General features: G+C 53.2%; 1 long non-coding RNA gene across 1 annotated transcript; it reads left to right on the top strand.

Annotated features, from left to right (window-relative positions):
- The first annotated feature begins 2,919 nt into the window (after positions 1-2,919).
- On the top strand, positions 2,920-9,683 carry LOC123352290. The gene is made up of 6 exons (XR_006574135.1): positions 2,920-3,158; positions 3,518-3,640; positions 7,232-7,591; positions 8,050-8,145; positions 8,773-8,877; positions 9,582-9,683. It is a non-coding gene; the product is annotated as an uncharacterized LOC123352290 (long non-coding RNA).
- Positions 9,684-22,026: the final 12,343 nt, after the last annotated feature.

Genomic DNA, 22,026 nt, shown 5'->3' with positions numbered 1-22,026 from the left:
GATCCCCGAAAAAGAACATCTTCCCATCCATTAGGAAGACAGGACCTATCTTTAAAGGGGGAACAAAGAGAACTGGGACTTACAGACTAGCCACCCTCCCTTCCATACCTGGAAAGATACTGGAACACATTATTAAACAATCAGTTTGTCAGCACCTACAGGATAATTTAGTTCTTAGGACTAATGAGCATGGATTTGTCAAGAAGAAATCATTCCAAACCAATCCTAGCTCCTTCTTTGGCAGGGTTACGGGCCTAGTGGAGTTGGGTAAACAGTAGATGTGATGTATCTTGGTGTTAATAAGGCTTTTGACACAGTCCCATAGGACATTCTCACAAGCCAACTAGGGAGATGTGGTCTAGATGCAATTAGTAGAATGTGTGTGCAGAGCTGGTTGAAAGCCCAGATTCCAAGAGTCCTTCTCCATGTCTGGCTGTCCAACTGAGAGGGTGTACCTCGTGGGTCCGGCAGGGATCAGTCCGGGGTCCGGTACTATTCAATATTTTCATTAAGGATTTGGAAAATGGAGTGGAGAGGGCTTCTAAAATTTGCAGATGACCCCAAGCACTTTGGAGCACAGGACTGGAATTCAAAACGCCCTAAACAAATTGGAGGTTTGGTCTTCTTGAGCCAAACTCCATGGCTGGGCCCCTCTCCAGAGACTGGGCTGAAGTGAAACCCCAGAGCCCAACACTCCTCCTCCTGGGCAGTGCACTCCGACCTTTCATGGTCAGCTGCTGCTTAGCGCTGTCAGAGCAGCTTTTGCTGGGGGATTCTCCCAGCACTTTCCAAAAGCGGGAACGTATGAAACCCCCATTTGATTGCTGGGGACAGAGCCCCAGAGGGGGGAGCAACTTGCCCAAAGTCCCACTGGTCAATAGGAAAACCAGCAATGGAACCCAGGAGTCCTGACTCCCAATCCCCTGGTGCAGTCACTACAGCAGAGCACACTCCCTCTCAAAGGCAGGGGGACCGGACATGAGGACCTGGTTGTAACTGCCAGCCGTGGGAGGGAGTGTGCAGCAGGGGTTAGTGAAGGGTCCTGGAAGTAAAGACTGCTGGGTCCCATCCATACTTCAGACACTTGGTGTGACCCCGAGCCAGTAGCTTCCCCTCCCCAGGCCTGTTTCTCACCAGTAGGGTTGGGGGTCGCAGCCCCTACAGCCCAGGGGGTTGGGAGGCTCCAGGAAGGTGTGTAAAGTGCCGGGATGTGAGGAGCTGGGAGGTGCTGTCACCCCCCGCACTAGGGCAGTGTTCTGCACCCCCTGCTGCGGGCTGAGTTTCTCCGTCCCTTGGCAATAAGACAGACTCTTGTTTTCACAGCCAGTCGATCGCCCAGTGTCATCACCCTGCCTGCTGGCTGGGCAGGATAACTCCTCAGGTCACCCCACCCCCCACACAAGCCTGCCTTGGGCTTGGGGAGTGAGGAGAAGGGCGAGAGACGACACTGAACATCCTCCATCCATCGTTCCATCACCTAAAGCAAGTGAGTGGTACTAGGGTTCCTCTATGGCGTCCCTTGTCTGTCTGGGGAGGGGCAGAAAGAGGGGGAGAGAATCTCTCTCAAAGGAGATTGGATTTGCAAACCGCCCCCAGGAGCCCCTCACTCTCAGACTGGGGAGGGGCTTCTCCAGAGCTGTCTCCAGTGTGTTTGGCAAGATCCCAGCAATGGGGCTCCCAGCCCTTCCCTTGTGGGAGGCTGTTCCCCAGGCTGAGAGTCTCTGAGCTAGGCCACACCTATGAGCTGCTGAGCATGGAAATCAATGGGAAAGCCCCTGGAATTGATATGCCTAGGGACTTTGATGTGGGAATGGTTTCCCAGGAGAAGTCCTGTCTTCTGGGTTCTGTTCCTTCTCTAGCCTCGGGGGGAGTGTGGCCTGGGATGGCAGGAGGGAGCTGCTTGTCCAAAGTGACTGATGATCTTAGTGACTGAGCCCGGTGCTGAAAAAGGAGGAGAGTCCCCGGGCATTGCAGCCCCAGGAATGACGAGGGGGAGCAGATCATGCAATGAACTCCGGCAAGTGTGTGTAGCCTGCACCCCCTACACACCTGTGGTGGGAGGAGGAGATACTCTGGCTGGGGTAGGGATGGGGAGGGACCAAACAGGCTAGTTAGTGAGAGGCTGCCTTGACCCCAGACTCACGCCTGCTCCCCGCTCGGTTCCAGGATGGCCGGGCTCCTGAGGATGTTCAGGAAGAAGGCTCTGCAGGTGGCCCCAGAGCCTGAGGGAAGCAGCTGCCATCTTCCCCGGTAGCGGAGCGGCCCCTCCTTCCCGGCCGGGTCAGGAGTTGGAATTGCCCAGCCTTCTGGTGGAGAAAACCTGCTCCTGGCGCAGACGCTGAGGTGGGAGAGGCCAGGGCGAAATGGAACTTCCTCAGGATGCGGCTGGGCAGGCAGGACCCAGCGCAGGAGGGGAGTCGGGCAGAGTGGCTCTGGGGCTTGTTGTGTGGGAAGCACCGGCCCCAGCCCTGATTCCCAGCAGGAGGCATCGCCCTGCCCGGTCAGTGAGGATCTTCCAGCCTCCCCAGGGCAGGAAGTGGAGGATCCCTGTCCCAGCACCAACAGCACGGCCTGCTCCCCGTGGGACAGCAGCAGCGCCTGGGACTTGGGCAGCAGCGAGGCCGATGGGCACGGCTGGTTTGTCCTAGATGAGGAGTCAGGCTGGGCTCAGGGAGGGGTGACGAGGGGGCTGTGAACGCCCTGGGCACAGGCACTCGACCAGTGCTATGGGAGCGAGTCCTGAGCCCAGGGGTCTGGCCTGAGCCATATGAACCCCACTGACACTAGATGCTGCCACTTTGGTCCTTGGTGCTCCAGTTTGGGCGAGGCAGGGGGTGAGGCTCCTCCCAGGAAGTCCAGGACAATGTGGGGGTGTCTCTTTGCTATGGACTCCTGAAGGAGTTGGGGGCTGAAGGCATCACTGAGAGGGGGGAGCATGGGGCCCGACCTGCCCTGGGTCTGGCGATGGGAAGGGGGCACATTGCCCCATCATGTCCCTGTCCTTTCCCTGAGTGTCAGCAGGCGTCACCCTGTCCCCTTCTCTCCCTGGTGCAGAGACCCCCAGGAACTCAGAGGACGAGGAGGAGGAATGGGTGGATGTAGCCACAGAGGAGGCTGCTCTCAATAACCTCCGAGAGCAGCTCCAGGGCCGAGAAAAGGTACAAATGTTCCCCAGCTGTGCTGGAACCGAGATTGTCCTGCCCTATCCCAGAACCTTGATCCCCCTGCAGAGGGTCTTGTCCCTGATGATGCACCAGCCCTAATGGGGACCTTTCTCCTCCATGATCTGGGACCCTGGAGGTGGGGGTGTTTGTCACACGCCAGCCAGGGTCTTCTCCCCGCACTGGCACTGTCCCAGTTCCTGACCCTGCTTGTGTCGGAGTGGTGGGTGATTTGGACAATGGGTGGGTCCCCACTATCCCCATTCAGGCCTGATCCCTGCAGCTGGTGTGGGTGGGGCAGGGGGTCCCTGGCTAACTGGCTTTCTCTCCCCTAACCCCACTCCTGGTGGGTGCAGGATGAGGCCCAGCAGCTCGTGTTCCTGCACGCCATGCACCCCGCGTGTCTCTCTGCATAGCAGAGAGGGCAGGACACATGGGAGCCGCACTGCTGCAAGATGGCTGAGGTGGAGAGGATTGTGGTGAGTGAGACACGGTGCCCAGAAGCTGGAGGGAGGACAGAGACATGGGAGGGGCGGGGGTCTCTCCGGGCCGATGGGTGTGGCTTGGCTGGTGCTGGAGGGGCAGCTGAGGGCAAGGATTGCCAGGGCTGAAGACTGGGGGAGAGGAGATGGGAGAAATTTGGAGATTGGTCACTAGTGGGCAGGGATCAGATGACTGGGAGGCAGGTGGGGGATCCTGCTGGCTGTGTGATTATATGCGCATATGTTAGGGAGAGTTTGAACTCCATCTTGGCGTAAAGTGACCATACGTACTGGTTTTACCAGTACAGTACTGGTTTTTTGGACATTGGTCTGGTTAGTCGTGAGATGTAACCAGTACAGTTTAGGACTACAAAATCAAAAATTATTAATTTATCAAAAGATTGAGTACACCAAATCAATCCTTGATAAACCAGCCTAAATCAATTTTATTAATTTATCAGCACAAGCACAAGCACTCTCACTATATTGTGGCCGCGGCGACTCTTCGATAATACTCCCGTGCATTACATACAGCCCGACCGTGGGAACTCGATGATGACGTCATCACACAGAGCCCGCCAAAATCGACCAATTCGGTGTTAGCTTCGGACTATAAAAGGCCCTCCGCAGCACAGGACAGGCACCAGTGATCTGGCATCTTCGGACTGTGACACTGGCCCTCAGAGCTCTGCGCTCTCTCGGTTACTCGAGCTTTTTGCTCCGCCGTTTTCACGGCCCACCTCGCTGCTTCGCCAGGACCCGATGACTTCGCCCCCTTGGACCAGGATCGACGCCTTCGCCCCTTTAGACCAGGACCGGTGTCTTCGCCCCCCTCGATCCTGGACCGGAGACTTCGCCCCCTCGGACCAAGACCGACATCCGACGAAGTTTGTAATAATTGTTTATTTTTGGACACCCATGGCGCCAAAACGACGAAAGTGCGTCTTCAATGACGAGTTAAAATCGAAATATACATTCATCAAAGCAAGTACTAATAATGACAATAGTGAGGTGGAATGTGTAAAGTGCAGAAGTGTATTTTCTATTGCAAACAGTGGAAAAACCGACATTGAAAACCACATACAAGCAGTCAAACATAAACGGGCCGTGTCTGCAGCAATTGCAAGTACGAGTGTGACATCATATTTTAAGAAAAAACGATTTGAAGATGCTGAAAGAAAACTAGCTGCAACTGAAGGTTTATGGGCGTACCACACAGTAATGCATAATCACTCATTCCGATCAATGGATTGTACCTGCAAACTGATTAAAACATGTTTTGATGCCAGGTTTACATGTTCTAGAACAAAATGCGAGGCAATAGTTACCGATGTGCTGGTGCCTTATGCGAAACAGTTATTGGAAGAGGATTTAGATGCTGCAAATTTTATTTCTATTAATTCGGATGCATCAAACCACAAGGAAGTAAAGTTGATTCCCATAATAATAAGATATTTTTCGTACCAGTCTGGAATACACGTCAAAATTTTGGAAGTAAGAGATTTGCCAGGTGAAACATCTGACATAATTACTGATTATATTTTGGAAGCGTTAAAAAAGTATCGTTTAGATACCAAGGTACTTGGATTTTGTGCTGACAACACCAATACTAACTTTGGAGGAATGCGAAGAAGTGGGAAAAATAACATTTTTACCAAACTGAAATCAAATTTGGGTGGAAGAGAGCTTGTGGGAATTGGTTGTGCCGCTCATATTTTGAACAATGCTATACAAACTGCAGCCGACTGTGTACCAATTGATGTGCAAACTTTCATCACCAAGATTTATTCATACTTTTATATATATACAGTGCACGTTAATGAATTGAAAGAATTTTGTGAATTCGTGGACATAGAATATAAGAAAGTCTTGGGATACAGTGCCACATGATGGTTGGCGTTACGACCCGCGATTGAGCGCATCTTACAAATATATCCTGCCTTAAAATCATATTTTGCCTCAAACGAGAAGAGCCCCACAATTATCACAAATTATTTTGATAATTCAGAGACAGAGTCTTGGCTTTACTTTTTGCATAACGTGTCATCAGTGTTCCACAATGCTATTTTGAAAATAGAAGGTCAGGAGATTTCTATTATAGAAACCAGCAATATTTACAGTGACTTAAAAACAAAATTAACTGACAGAAAAGCAAACGTTTTCTTGCCGTTACAGGTGCGGCAAAATTTGAAGCAGCTTGAGGAAGAAGGCATATTAAAACCTGCTATTTTCAAAGAAAAAGTGGTAGAATTTTATGACACATGTATTCAATATCTAGAGGAATGGGAAGGACCTATTAAGTGTGAAAGTAGAATGAATTATATTACAAAAATAGATAGGATTAAAGAAATGCTGTCTGTACCTTTAAGGAAAATCGCTGGAATGCTGGAGTCCAGGTGTCAGGAATACAGACATTAACATAGAACAATTGCACCGTTTAAGGGCAATTGTTGAAGCATTAGCCTTAGATCGATAGGAGTTAGTAAGGAAGTAGGATATGCATGCTATGCCCCAGGTGAATTTTGCTGTTTTTCTCTCTTTGTCCCTTTGTTTAATTCCCGCTCTTTTATCTGTATAAATAAGACTGTTTGGGTCTTGCATGGCCACTCACATTATCTGGGTGTTATTGGCGGAGCGCTGCGCTAATAAAAACAGAGTGGTCTGACAAATTGTGAGTCTTGATTCTAACTTTGACATAAGCATACCAAAAAATTCAATTGGGTTTTGTTAAACACTAAACTCACCCATGACAACATTCAAGTTTGCAGTGATTACATTCTTCAGTATTTTTCTGAAATCAATTTAGTAGATGAACTGTTTGATGAAACCTGCTTTGTCCTGCGCTACATTACAGATGAAAAAATTACTCACTGGAGACAAAATTTTGTACCAGTATCGAACAGATGGATTGAAATATTCAAAGCCTTCAGTGAAAATGATGTTTCCTACAAAAATATTGGCAAATTGGTAGAATATTGTCTCTGTTTACCAGGAACCAATGCACCTGCCGAACGTCTTTTTTCTTTGATGAACAATATCTGGTCCAGTGATAAAACTCAATTACATGTTGAAACTTTGAAATGTTTGCTAATTACTAAATATAATTTTAACCAAACTTGCATGGAATTTTATAAAAACATCCAGGAAAACGAATTATTAAAATGAATCCACTCTTCACAAAAATATAAGAAGCAAAATTAGGAATGTAGATTAAGTACTTTTGTACCATTTTTTATTAAAACCATTTTGTTTTACTGCTACACTTGTTTCTTTATTACTTGGATCCCAAAATCCTAAGTATACAATTATGTACTAATCTACCCATATCAAATTTTTTTTTCTTCGCAAAATTACTTTCATAATATATAATATAAATAAAAGAAGTACATTTTATTGTATTCTTTCACTTAAAGAAAAAAAAAGATAAGCATACTCCACAATATTTTTTCAACTTATATTCTACGACAGCGACTATTACTCATGCTGGCTGAGCTATTTTAAATGTCCTGGTTTTAAATTTGAAAAAAATGGTCACCTTATCTTGGCGCCCTGGCTCATGGCATTTTCCCGGCAAAACTCTCTTTCCAGGCAGAACTTGAGGGGCTGAGAACTGGCTGGAACCGGTTGGGGGCAGGGCCTGTCAGCGGGCGCCTCAGAAAGGCGCGTCACAGAGAGCGGAGACGGGACGGTCAGCGGTGACGCAGGGGCTGTCCCCCATCGAGGCAGCCACGCCCAGCGTCTTTGCGCGGCATCGGATCAAGACTGTCCCTACTAACATCTGTCAAGGACTCTGATACTTACCTGACTCCTGTAATCCACCAAAGGAGCCAGTGAAGGCTTTGCCGTCAGCTCAGATCTGTGATCTGCTTTGGCAGTAAGAGAGCCAGACCCTCCGATGTTCCAGGGATCCTAAGACGAACCATCCGTCGCCGGTGTCCTCCATCTGCAGTGAGAAGAGAGACAGTCATTATTTTGGGGCATTTATTACTTTAGCCAAGGGAGAGTTTAAGGGCCTGGGCTTTATGCCCCCCCTTACTGGAATCTGTTCGTGGGTAGTTGTATTTGTAGAGAATCTTCCCCCAGTTGAATCTATCCCTTAATAAATCTTCTTTCTGTTTAAGGTTATATTCTTTCTATCCTTTATTTCAATGCCAAACGGGTGGGAGGCACACAGATTTCTAATTCTCCCGGTTGATAGATGCTGTTGTATATGTCACCTCTTTATTATTCTACACAGAGATTTGGGGTAACACTTGCTAATTGCCTGCAGTGGGATGTGAATGAGAGAGGCCAGGATATGTGTTTGGGGGCCTCACCAGTGCTTCCCAGAGACCCCTCTTCCCATCCTGTGGCAGGTGTAGCCCCAGTTTCCCTAACTCTGACCCATGGCTCTCCCTTGCTTTCAGGATCTGCATAGGGTCTTGCCAGACCTCCTGGACGACATGCTGGGGAACCTGCTGGCAGAGTCCCCAGACACCGGCCGGCTCCACTACATCTTGGAGGTGAGCCCGAGGAGAGGGGTGGGGGCGATTTTACCTTCACTCTTAGATCCATTTTGCAGTCTGTCCTGCCAGCCGGGCCCCCAGTGGGCCGTCCTTGGTCAGGGCAGTCAGTGCAATGCAGTGCCAGGCCCTTCCTCCTTGAAGGACAGAGGAAGGAGCTGGGACTTCAAGCCAGAGCTCTGCCTGGTTCTGTTGAGCACTAACCACAGGGCTCTGGCTGGCTTGGGGAGTGAGAGTCTGAACCTCTCCTGTGAGATCCAGAACATGGTCCTCAGAGAGGAGTCAGTCTCCTTCCTAGAGAAACAGGAGGACCCCAGAGAATCAGCCCTTCTCTCTGACGGGCCCTGAGATTTCTGAGGGGATTGTTCAGGTATCAGGAGTGCAGGGAGGATGGGACCAGCCTCAACACTGAACATTGTTCCAATCTAGAGAGACAATGACAAGTTGTGACCTGCAGGATTCAAGAATCATCCTGTAGGGAACAATCCCCTTCTAAAGCTCTGTGATCAATGAATCAGATATTCCACCAAATGCACAATGTCTCTCCCCTGGGTATGGGGGAGGGGGTCTCATTTCCACAATAGGTACACCTGCCCATTGATCCTGATCTTCCTCCTTTCCCCACAGCACATTAACTACCGGATCGTGTCCAGGGTGTCGCAAGAGAGAGCCAGGGCTGTTAGGAGCAGCACGGCCCTGCTCAGATCCACCATCACCCTCCCTGAGTTTGATGTAAGTGACCTCTGACCCCAGCTTCCTGACTCCAGATGCAGGTGGGCTTGCTCTGATGGGCAGTAGGATCTGCTGCTGCAGGGGATGTGCATTAGGAGTTTTCCTCTTGGGGTGGCAGAGTGAGAGCAGAGAATGAGCTTGGCTTGAGTCAAGTTCTTCTTGTCCTAGTTAAGTGGTGACTCTGGGCTTTTAAGGGGACCGTGCTCCAGGTTCATGCCTTTCTGTCATCCTGGAGCAGCTCGGGAAGCAAGTCCTCATGGAGAGCCCTGCCCACATCCCTGTGCTCCAGGCTCCCTTGGGTTCAGTGGAAATTAAGAGTCTGGCTCTAGCTCCCATCCTCTATCATCTCCTGCAGAGGGGCTGAGGGGAAGGAGAGTCCTGGCCCGGGGGTTACTGGGAGCTGACAGGAAAATGCTGATGAAGTCCCCTCTCCCTCTCCCATCCATTAGAACTCAGTGGAATTCCCCAGGATGGGTCACCACGTGGCACAGCTGGCTCTGTCCCTCAGTGACCCAGCCAAGGACATCAGCCGGCAGGCCAGGGAGGGGGTTTCCCGGCTCTACCAGCTGCTGCTGCACCAGAGGGGTAAGGAACCCAGCTGGGAAATGGCACCTGCTGGAAGAGTGAGACTGGGACCCCAGCCAATTTCTCTCAGACCAAGCCTGGCTGGAGGACGAGTCTCTCTCTCTTTCTGTGTTCTACAGCACCCCCTGCCATTGTGTTGGGCCAGGCATGCAGCGAGGACTCTGCCCACTGTGCATCCACCAATGGGATTGGAAGGACACAAGCACTGCAACCAGAATGACAAATGTGTGTGTGTGTTTCTTTCACAGCCCTGACCATCCATGAAGCCGAAGACCTGTGGGTCTGGGACTGGCATCAGGACAGCAGGCTCCTGGGCTACAGGAACACAGCCAGGGTGGGGGAGGTAAGGACACTTCGCCAGGGCATGAAACAGTTCAGGGCGTGGGGGTGGCTGGGTCCCCTGCAGTGACTGCATCCTGGGGCCACTAGACGGAGACACCGTTCTAAGCTCAGGACGTGGAGCTTGGTTCTGGGCAATCTGCTAATGCCTCATGTCCTGTTGGTTTTAGGTTTTTGGACCCCTGTGGCTTTGCTTCAGCAAGTCTCCTTCTCGAGGTATCTCTTGGAGGACTGAGAGAGTATTAGCGTTCACGTACGTGAGCGTGAGGAGGAACCTCTTTCGAGTTTTCTCCTTTCTTTTTCCTGATTTTACTAGAAAACAGACATCCCCGTTTAGCAGGTAAGAGCCTCCGAGAGGTTTGGAACCTGTTCAGTTTGATCCAACTGGCGCCAGCTGAATTCTAGGCATAGAAAATACTAGCTTAAAGTGGCTAAATTTTATTCCCCACCTGGGATTTTGTCCCTTAGAATCACTGGGGACATTAGGGTTTGTCCTTTTTTGTTTTACCTTTTCCTCCATCCCTCCCTCCCTCCCTCCTTTCTCTTAATCTCTTACTACTTTTGTCCTTTCCCCGTTCCACTCCCACCACCATGAGGGTTGTGTGTGTGCGTGTGTGTGTGTGTCGTGGGGGGTGCTCTGCAGCTCCCATTGTAGGAGGTCCACCCAAAAATGTGGTGCTGAAATAGTGCTCGGGCAGTGATCCCCACTGGTGACCTGGGCCATCCTTTGGGCTCTCTGGTGAGAACCCTCAGCCTCCCGCCCCTTGGTCTCTACTCTGATTGGCTGAGCAAGGGGTTATTGACAGGGAGGAGAATCGGGTCCCTCTTGTTCTCTTTTAAGACCAAGTAAATAAGTCATAACTAGTCATATGTTCGACAAATTTTGCTGCTTCTCTGCATTAATTGTCTCTGAGCAGTTCAGGATTCTCTCTACCATTCCAGTTCTCCTAAAATACTCACTGAATAATTACTATGAACTGTTGCTGGTCTGGAACTCATTTGAGAGCACTTTATTCAGGTCATTCAATGTATGAAATTCAAGATCTGATGGTTAGTTTGAAAGTCAGGGCTCTTGGGTCCTATTCCCAACTCTGCCACTGACTGGCTGTGTGACGAAAGACAAGTGAATTCTCCTTTCTCAGCCTTAGCTTCTCCCTCTTTCAAGTAGGGATAACGATCCGCTCCTACCTACCTCACGGTGGGTGGAGGATGGGGATCCACTGGAGAGTGTCACTAGGAGCAGTGCATAAGATGAGGTGTCCTATCATGTTTACTCTGATCAGATTATGACATAATAGAATTTTTGAGTCTAAGTGTCTCCTCTTTGTGTGCAATGAGACAATTTAACACACTATGACAAACATGAGATGCTTTTGTTTTGCAACAACATATCCCTGTCTCTGGGGGGTTTGCTGTCTGTTAGAACAGAAGTCAGGACTGGTGGCTTCTCTTTCTGGCTCTGCCACCGCCTTGCTGTGTAGGTCACTTCCCCTCTCTGTACCTCAGAGGTCTGGCAGCAGGACAGCAGGCTCCTGGGCTACAGGAACACAGCCAGGGTGGGGGAGGTAAGGACACTTCGCCAGGGCATGAGACAGCTCAGGGCGTGGGGGTGGCTGCGTCCTGGGGCCACTAGATGGAGACGTCGTTCTAACCCCAGGACGTGGAGTCTGGCTCTGGGCAATCTGCTAATGCCTTTTGATTTTAGGTCTTCGGAAAGTTCTTATCAGAGGGGCAGAGAAGGTTCTTCGTCCACATGGCAGTGCTGGCCATCCAGGACATAGGCTGAGCTGGTTCTGGCCTACTCCCTCCTGGGGGAAGCCCAGCAGCTGATGCGGGACAAGGTGAGCAGCTGCATTAGACTCAGGAGATTGGGCCGGGGCCCAGGCCTCATCCCCATCCTATGGCCATTCTTTGGCCTGGCAGCAAGGAGCTTGGTGGGGAATGAGAGGGAGCCTGGCTAATTAATGATAAGCATTGGCTCATCTTGGACTTATGTTCTTAGGACATGGTGCTATTGCTCTTGGGAAGGGCAGGGGAGTCCCCCAAGTGCTCTCTGCGAGCCTCTCCTACACCCAGTTCCCTGTGGCCTAGTGTCTGTGTCCCCCGAGCCAACACTCAGAGTTGCTCCCATCCCTGGGAGCCTGGGAGGCCAAGGACTGACGGGTGATGGCGAGTGACCAGGCAGGGCTGAGGTACATGTGTGGGGGAAGCTTGTCCTGCTGCTGGCAGGGCTGGACCCGCTCTGGAGACAGGGCTGGTGCAACCACGAGGCGGCCTGGGTGGCCGCCTAGGGTGCCAAGTGGTTGGGGGTGTCAAAAAGCGGTGCCCCCCAATTTTTTTTTAAACAGTAGAGCACAAGGCTGCTGCTGCTCCCTGCCTCCTGGCTCCAGAGAAGCCGCCCACGGCGCGGCCAGTCCCTCCTCCCGGGGGAGCAGCCGGTTGTGGAGCGGGGAAGGGGAGGGTCTAGTTCCAGCAGCTGCGACTTCTTCCCCGTGCCGCCGGCGGAGCCAGGCTGTCCGCTGCCCCCAGGGCTCTCAGCGGCGGCGGTGGCAGGATCTGGAGCGGGGACGGCGGGTTTGGCTGCCTGTGCCACGGCTGAGAGCTTCGGGGGTGGTGGGGAGCCCAGCTCGGCCTGTGGCGCAGGGAAGAAGGCACAGCTGTGCTCCACTCTTCGGGCGGAGAATCTGGGTGTCTATTCTGCCTGCAAGGTACCTAGCCGGGCCATGGGGAGCCGCATGGGCTCACGGAGCGCCGGGGGGTGAGCAGGTGCAGTCCCTGGCCTGGGGAATGGTGTAACCTAGGCACCCCTCCCCCAGCCACCGCCACCCCCTCCAACTAGCTACCTTCTCCTCTGTGCACCCCCCACTCCAACAACCCACCCTGTCCTGCCACTTTTGCCTCTAGGCAACCTCCACCCGGCAACCCCCTGAGCCAGCCATGGTCACCTTCACTCCTGCATCAACCTCGGGACCTCTCCCCCGCCTGCCATCTCCCTCCTGCCCACTCCTCCCTTGTGCAAACCCCTCCCTGCCACCTTCACCCCCCTGCAACAACCCCGGGCACAGACACCCCCCTACCTGCCAGCCCCTTGCAACAACCCCCTCCTGCCCACTTCTCCCTTGTGCCGCTCCCTCCCTGCCACTGCACCCCCTGCAACGAGCCCCTTTTGCCTCTGTGCAATCTATTCCCTGCCACTACATCCCCGCCCCCTCCACCCATTGGCCACCTCCACCCCCTGCAACAATCCTGTGCACCCCCCTCTCTGCCACCTTCACCCCCTGGAAGAGCCCCCATATGACCCCCCTCTTTGCAGCCCCCCCCCATGCCCACTGCACTTTGTGAACATCTGGGCCCCTGGGGGGAACTTGGCCATAGGAAGGTGGGGGATGGACATCGGAGATGGGGTGCAAGGTGGAAGTTTTGCCTAGGGCGCAAAATATCCTTGCACCGGCCTTGTCTGGAGAGAACGGGAGGATTCAGTCAGCAGGGGCTGCCGATCCGCCCCATTCACCGGGGCTGCCATCCTGCGGCTTCAGCGTTAGTGGCTGGGGTGACTTGGGGAAAGATCTCAGCCTCCCCACATCACACTTCACTGCTGCCAGAATCCCTCCTGCCCCGCCCCCACTAGAGCCCCCTCCCTGCCCAACCTGGGTGGGGGTGGAGGAGATTGGTCTGAGAACTTGAGCTGTGGATTGGAGGTGGAACAGCTGTGAGGGGCACTGAGGGGGAGGTGGCAGGAGCTCCTCCTACAAGGAGTGGGGTTGGTGCTGGAGGTCACTAGAAAGGACAACAAGACTCCATCCTGGGGGTCAGGAGGGTGAATCCATCCCTCAGAGGTGGGCAGGGGCTGGAGAAAACTGCCTTCTAGTGAGCTATTGAAAGAGCTCAACCTGTTTAGCTTATCAAAAGAAGATAGAAAGGTGACTTCATTGAAGTGTTGAAGTGCCTTAATGGAGAGAAAATATTGGGTATTAAAGGGCTCTTTAGTCTATCAGAGAAAGGCATAACAAGACCCATAAGAACATAAGAATGGCCATGCCAGGTGCCCCAGAGGGAGTGAACCTAACAGGCAATGATCAAGTGATCTCTCTCCTGTCATCCATCCCCACGCTCTGACAAACAGAAACTAGGGACACCATTCCTTACCCATCCTGGCTAATAGCCATTAATGGACTTAACCTCCATGAATTTATCCAGTTCTCTTTTAAACCCTGTTATAGTCCTAGCCTTCACAACCTCCTCAGGCAAGGAGTTCCACAAGTTGACTGTGCGCTGTGTGAAGAACTTCCTTTTATTTGTTTTAAACCTGCAGCCTATTAATTTCATTTGGTGGCCCCTAGTTCTTATTTTATGGGAACAAGTAAATAACATTTCCTTATTCACTTTCACTACATCACTCATGATTTCATATACCTCTATCATATCCCCCCTTAGTGTCCTCTTTTGCCAGCTGAAAAGTCCTAGGCTCTTTAATCTCTCCTCATATGGGACCCGTTCCAAACCCCTAATCACTTTAGTTGCCCTTCTCTGAACCTTTTCTAATGCCAGAATATCTTTTTTGAGATGAGGAGACCATATCTGTACACAGTATTCAAGATGTAGGCATACCATAGATTTATATAAGGGCAATAATATGTTCTCCGTTTTATTCTCTATCCCCTTTTTAATGATTCCTAACATCCTGTTTGCTTTTTTGACTGCCGTTGCACACTGCGTGGACGTCTTCAGAGAACTATCCACGATGACTCCAAGGTCTTTTTCCTGATTAGTTGTAGCTAAATTAACCCCCATCATATTGTATGTATAGTTGGGGTTATTTTTCATTAGCTATCTTCCAATCATTGGGTACAGAAGCTGATTTAAAGGACAGGTTACAAACCATAGTTAGTAGTTTCACAATTTCACATTTGAGTTCTTTCAGAACTCTTGGATGAATGCCATCTGGTCCCTGTGACATGTTACTGTTAAATTAATCAATTAATTCCAAAACCTCCTCTAGTGATATCTCAATCTGTGACAATTCCTCAGATCTGCCACCTACAAAGCCGGCTCAGGTTTGGGAATGGCTGGAAGGTGAAAAGAGACAAATTTATATGACAAATAAGGCAGAAATATTCAACAGCGAGGATGATTGACCACAGGAACAAGCTACCAAGGAAAGTGGTGGATTCTCCATCTGTTGATGTCATTTAATAAAGACTAGATGCCTTTCTGGAATGTTTGCCCAGAAAGTAGCTATTGTGTTATACAGGAGGCTTGTGATATGCAGGGGGTCAGATTAGATGCTCTAACAGTCTCTTCTGGCCATAAAGTCTACTCATTTCTGAAAAACCAGAATGAACACTCCTTGAGCGGGGTGATCCAAAGGGAGTAGCTCAAACCTCCAAAGTGTCTGGCCTGCAGCAGGACATTAGCACTGCAGGATTGGGAGTGTGTGTCAGTGACATCACAAAGGCCTTTTTCAGGACCTCAGCATATTGGTCAAAGATGGTGGGGAGGTGGTGACCTCACAGAGAGATGCTGGGCAGCCAGGCAGGACAGGGGCGCAGGGCCCGGGAAACTTCGGAGACCCCTGTGGCTTTCCTTCAGCAAGTCTCCTTCTCGAGGTCTCTCTTGGAGGACAGAGAGTATTAGGGTCCACATACGTGAGCGCGAGGAGGAACCTCTTTTGAGTTTTCTCCTTTCTTTTTCCAGATTTTACTAGAAAACAGACATCCCTGTTTAGCAGGTAAGAGCCATTGACTGGCTGTGTGACCCAAGACAAATCAATTCTCTTTTCTCAGCCTTAGCTTCTCCCTCTTTGAAGTAGGGATAACGATCCGCTTCTACCTACCTCACAATGGGTGGAGGATGGGGATCCATTAGAGAGTGTCACTAGAAGCCGTGCATATGATGAGGTGTCCTATTATGTTTTCTCAGAGCAGATTATGACATAATAGAATAGCTGAAATAGTCTATTTTATTTGTATTGTATTATTTTCCAATTGTTCAGAGCAGCAACTACTTAGCTCAGACTGAAGCATCTTACCTAATTTTTGAGATCTAAGTGTCTCCTCTTTGTGTGCGATGAGACAATTTAACACACTGTGACAAACAGGAGAGGCTTTTGTTTTGCAAGAACATATCCCTACCTCTGGGAGGTTTGCTGTCTGTTAGAACAGAAGTCAGGACTGGTGGCTTCTCTTTCTGGCTCTGCCACTGCCTTGCTGTGTAGGCCCTTGGGTAGGTCAATTCCCTTTTCTGTACCTCAGGCTCCTCCCCATCTGTGCAATGGGAACAGGGACAATTCTCGAGTTCTGGGCAGTGGTGAGCCTGGGTGAGATAAGGGGCGTTCAAGCCCTTTGTGAAGGAGAAAGAGGGTTTTCATGATGTTGAGCACCAAGGAATCTAAACTTTACTAAAATGTCTAGTCTGCAGAAATGCTCGGGGCCAAAATTTAACCATTGTCTTTTTTTAAAGCCCATTCAGGGATGTGAGTCCCACTTGGATTTGCAAACAGCCCCCAGGAGCCCCTCGCTCTCAGACTGGGGAGGGGCTTGTCCAGAGCCGTCTCCAGTGTGTTTGGCAAGGTCCCAGCAATGGGGCTCCCAGCCCTTCCCTTGTGGGAGGCTGTTCCCCAGGCTGAGAGTCTCTGAGCTGGAGGCCAGACCCTCTGAGCTGCTGAGCATGGAAACCAATGGGAAAGGCTGTCGGGGAAGGAGCTCCCGGCTGGGCCAGGAGGTGGAAGTGCCCAGCCTTCTGGCAGAGAAAACTCGCTCCCGGCGCAGGCGCTGAGGTGGAAGAGGCCAGGCGGAAATGGAGCTGCCCCAGGATGCGGCTTGGCAGGCAGGACCCAGCGCAGGAGGGGAGCTGGGCAGAGTGGCTCTGGGGCTTGTTATGCGGGAAGCACCGGCCCCAGCCTTGATTCCCAGCAGGAGGCATCACCCTGCCCGGTCAGTGAGGACCTTCCAGCCTCCCCAGGGCAGGAGGTGGAGGATCCCTGTCCCAGCACCAACAGCTCGGCCTGCTCCCCGTGGGACAGCAGCAGCGCCTGGGACTTGGGCAGCAGCGAGGCCGATGGGCACGGCTGGTTTGTTCCAGGTGAGGAGCCAGGCTGGGCTCATGGAGGGGTGGGAAGGGGGCTGTGAACACCCTGGGTCCAGGCACTCCACCAGCGCTATGGGAGCGGGTCCTGAGCCCAGGGGTCTGGCCTGAGCCACGTGAACCCCACTGACACTAGATGCTGCCACTTTGGTCCTTGGTGCTCCAGTTCTCGGGGGAAGCAGGGGTGAGGCTCCTCCCAGGGAGGCCAGGACAATGTGGGGGTGTCTCTTTGCTATGGACTCCTGAAGGAGTTTGGTGCTGAAAGCATCACTGAGAGGGGGGAGCGTGGGGCCCGATCTGCCTGGGTCTGGTGGTGGGAAGGAGGCATATTGCCCCACTATGACCCTGTCCTTTCCCTGCAGCAGGCGTCACCCTGTCCCCTTCTCTCCCTGGTGCAGAGACTCCCAGGGACTCAGAGGATGAGGAGGAGGAATGGGTGGATGTGGCCACAGAGGAGGCTCTGAGAGCAGCTCCAGGGCAGAGGAAAGGTACAAATGTTCCCCAGCTGTGCTGGAATAGAGATTGTCCTGGCCCTTTCCAGCACCCTGACCCTCTGCAGAGGTTCTTGTCCCTGATGATCCACCAGTCCTAATGGGGACCTTTCTCCTCCGTGATCTGGGACCCCGGAGGTGGGGGAGTTTGTCACACACCAGCCAGGTCTCCTCCCCCCCATAGGCACTGTCCCAATTCCTGACCCTGCTTGTGTCGGAGTGGTGGGTGATTTGGACAATGGGTGAGTCCCCACTATCCCCCATTGAGGCCTGAGGCCTGCAGCTGGTGTGGATGGGGCAGGGAGGTCCCTGGCTAACTGGCTCTCTCTCCGCGTGGGTGCAGGATGAGGGGCAGCTGATGGAGAGGATTGTGGTGAGCAAGACACGGTGCCCAGCAGCTGGAGTGAGGACAGAGACATGGGAGGGGCGGGGATCTCCTGGGCCAATGGATGGGGGATGCATGGTGCTGGAGGGGCAGCTGAGGGCAGGGATTGCCGGGGCTGAAGACTGGGGAGAAGAGATGGGAGAAATTCGGAGATTGGTCAGGCCCAGGGCTGGGAGTCACTGGCCCTCCCACTCCCAGGTCACCTCCCAAGGGTGGCTGCTCTGGCAGAGGTGGGGGGAAGGTTCACTCTCTCCTGGCTGCGCTGTTCTTTTCACTGCAGTAACATTGCAATGGCTTTGGGGAGAGGCTCACTCCCAGGATGAGATACAGGAGAGGCAGCAGGGTCCAGGGAACAGTCACTATTCCTGCCCTGCCACTGTCTGTCTGGGAAACCTTGGCCTTATCATTCCCTGACTCGGTGCAAGTCCCACCCCCGCACTGCACAGTCTAATACCGGCTCCTGTCTCCTGCCAGTACCATGACACATGCCCTGGAGCCAGAACTGGAGACCCACCTCCTCCGAGCTGCCCTGCACGCTGTCTTCACCCTGGTCAAGGAGAAGGACACCACCCAAGTCCAGGTAGATCATGCTAAAGTCATGGATTGAAGAGCCAGCTGCCATCCTGCCATGAATCCTTGCTAATTGCCTGCAGTGGGATGTGAATGAGAGAGGCCAGGATATGTGTTTGGAGGCCTCACCAGTGCTTCCCAGAGACCCCTCTTCCCATCCTGTGGCAGGTGTAGCCCCAGTTTCCCTAACTCTGACCCATGGCTCTCCCTTGCTTTCAGGATCTGCATAGGGTCTTGCCAGACCTCCTGGACGACATGCTGGGGAACCTGCTGGCAGAGTCCCCAGACACCGGCCGGCTCCACTACATCTTGGAGGTGAGCCCGAGGAGAGGGGTGGGGGCGATTTTACCTTCACTCTTAGATCCATTTTGCAGTCTGTCCTCCCAGCCGGGCCCCAGTGGGCCGTCCTTGGTCAGGGCAGTCAGTGCAATGAAGTGTCAGGCCCTTCCTCCTTGAAGGACAGAGGAAGGAGCTGGGACTTCAAGCCAGAGCTCTGCCTGGTTCTGTTGAGCACTAACCACAGGGCTCTGGCTGGCTTGGGGAGTGAGAGTGTGAACCTCTCCTGTGAGATCCAGAACATGGTCCTCAGAGAGGAGTCAGTCTCCTTCCTAGAGAAACAGGAGGACCTCAGAGAATCAGCCCTTCTCTCTGACAGGCCCTGAGATTTCTGAGGGGATTGTTCAGGTATCGGGAGTTCAGGGAGGATGGGACCAGCCCCGACACTGACCATTGTTCCAATCTAGAGAGACAATGACAAGTTGTGACCTACAGGATTCAAGAATCATCCTGCGGGCAACAATCCCCTTCTAAAGCTCTGTGATCAGTGAATCAGATATTCCACCAAATGCACAATGTCTCTCCCCCTGGGGATGGGTGCGGGGGGTTCTCATTTGCACAACACGTGCACCTGCCCATTGATCCTGATGTGCCTCCTTTCCCCACAGCACATTAACTACTGGATTGTGTCCAGGGTGTCGCAAGACAGAGCCAGGGCCATTAGGAGCAGCACGGCCCTGCTCAGATCCACCATCACCCTCCCTGAGTTTGATGTAAGTGACCTCTGACCCCAGCTTCCTGACTCCAGGCGTAGGTGGACTGGCTCTGATGGGCTGTAGGATCTGCTGCTGCAGGGGCTGTGGGTTAGGAGTGTTCCTCTCGGGCAGGCAGAGTGAGAGCAGAGAATGAGCCTGGCTAGAGTCAAGTTCTTCTTGTCCTAGTTAAGTGGTGACTCTGGGCTTTTAAGGGGACCGTGCTCCAGCTTCATGCCTTCCTGTCATCCTGGAGCAGCTGGGGAAGCAAGTCCTCATGGAGGGCCCTGCCCACATCCCTGTGCTCCAGGCTCCCTTGGGGACAGGAAATTAAGGGTCTGGCTCTAGCTCCTATCCTCTATCATCTCCTGCAGAGGGGCTGAGGGGAAGGAGAGTCCTGGCCCGGGGGGTACTGGGAGCTGACAGGAAAATGCTGATGGATTCCCCTCTCCCTCTCCCATCCATTAGAACTCAGTGGAATTCCCCAGGATGGGTCACCACGTGGCACAGCTGGCTCTGTCCCTCAGTGACCCAGCCAAGGACATCAGCCGGCAGTCCAGGGAGGGGGTTTCCCCGCTCTACCAGCTGCTGCTGCACCAGAGGGGTAAGGAACCCAGCTGGGAAATGGCAGCCGCCAGAAGAGTGAGACTGGGAGCCCAGCCAACTTCTCTCAGACTGACTCCGGCTGGAGGACGAGTCAGTCTCTCTCTCTCTTTCTGTGTTCTACAGCACCCCCTGCCATTGTGTTGGGCCAGGCACACAGCGAGGACTCTGCTCACTGTGCAGCCACCAATGGGATTGGAAGGACAGAAGCACTGCAACGAGAATGACAAATGTGTGTGTGTGTCTCTGTCCCAGGCCTGACCATCCATGAGGCCAAAGACCTGTGGGTCTGGGACTGGTACCAGGACAGCAGGCTCCTGGGTTACAGGAACTCAGCCAGGGTTGGGGAGCTGAGGACACTCTGCCAGGGCATGAGACAGCTCAGGGCGTGAGGGTGGCTGGGTCCCCTGCAGTGGCTGCGTCCTAGGGCCACTAGACGGAGACGTTGTTGTTCCAGCCCCAGGATTTGGAGCCTGGCTCTGGGCAATCTGCTAATGCCTCACGTCCTGTTGGTTTTAGGTCTTCGGAAAGTTCTTCTCGGAGGGGCAGGGAAGGTTCTTGGTCCACACGGCAGTGCTGGCCATCCACGACCCCCTGCTGCGTGTCAGCCAGGCTGGGCTGCTCCTCACCTACTCCCTCCTGGGGAAGCCCAGCAGCTGATGGGGAACAAGGTGAGCAGCTGCATTAGATTCAGGAGATTGGGGCGGGGCCCAGGCCTCATCCCCATCCTCCGGCCATTCTTTGGCCTGGCAGCATGGAGCCTGGTGGGGAATGAGAGGGAGAGCAGGTGCTCCTGGGAAGGGAGATGAATTCATCTCCATGAGCAGGAGGGAACCAACTTGTCCCCGGAGCAGCTCCAGCCCAGCTCTTTAGCCTGGCTAATTAATGACAAGCATTACCTCTTGACGGACTTATGTTCTTAGGTCACAGTGCTATCGCTCTTGGGAAGGGCAGGAGAGTCCCGCAAGTGTCGTCTGCAAGCCTCTCCTACACCCAGTTCCCTGTGGCCTAGTGTCCGTGTTACCCGAGCCACCACCCAGAGTTGCTCCCATCACTGGCAGCCTGGGAGGCCAAGGACTGACGGGTGATGGCGACTCCTCAGGCAGGGCTGAGGCACATGGGTGGGAGAAGTTTGTCCTGCTGCTGGCAGGGCTGGACCCACTGTGGATAGAGGGTCTGTGCAACCACGAGGTGGACTAGGTGGCGGCCTAGGGAGCCAAGTGGCTGAGGGTGTCAAAAAGCGGTGCCCCCCGACTGTTTTTTAAACAGCAGAGCACAAGGCTGCTGCTGCTGCCCGGCTCCAGAGGGGCAGCTCGTGGCGCGGCCAGTCCCTCCCCCTGGGGGAGCAGCCGGTTGTGGAGCGGGGAACGGGAGGGTCTAGTGCTAGCAGCTGCGCCTTCTTCCCCGCGCTGCCGGTCGAGCCAGGCTCTCCGCTGCCCCCGGGGCTCTCGGCGGTGGCGGTGGCAGGCTCAGGAGCGGGAGCTGTGGGTCTGGCTGCCTGTGCCGCGGCTGAGAGCTGCCCACTTCTCCCTTGTGCAAACCCCTCCCTGCCTCCTTCACCCCCCTGCAACAACCCCAGGCACAGACACCCCCCTGCCTGCCAGCCCCTTGCAACAACCCCCTCCTGCCCACTTCTCCCTTGTGTCACTCCCTCCCTGCCACTGCACCCCCTGCAACGAGCCCCTTTTGCCTCTGTGCAATCTCTTCCCTGCCACTACATCCCCGCCCCCTCCACCTATTGGCCACCTCCACCCCCTGCAACAATCCTGTGCACCCCCCTCTCTGCCACCTTCACCCCCTGGAAGAGCCCCCATACGACTCCCCTCTTTGCAGCCCCCCCCATGCCCACTGCACTTTGTGAACATCTGGGCCCCTAGGGGGAACTTGGCCATAGGAAGGTGGGAGCTGGATATCGGAGGTGGGGTGCAAGGTGGAAGTTTTGCCTAGGGCGCAAAATATCCTTGCACTGGCCTTGTCTGGAGAGAACGGGAGGATTCAGTCAGCAGGGGCTGCCGATCCGCCCCATTCACCGGGGCTGCCATCCTGCGGCTTCAGCATTAGTGGC

The sequence above is a fragment of the Mauremys mutica genome, chromosome 18, assembly GCF_020497125.1.
Source record: "Mauremys mutica isolate MM-2020 ecotype Southern chromosome 18, ASM2049712v1, whole genome shotgun sequence".
Taxonomy (NCBI): Eukaryota; Metazoa; Chordata; order Testudines; family Geoemydidae; genus Mauremys; species Mauremys mutica.
Note: the sequence above shows the minus strand (reverse complement) of the source record. Positions and strands in the feature narration are given on the sequence as shown.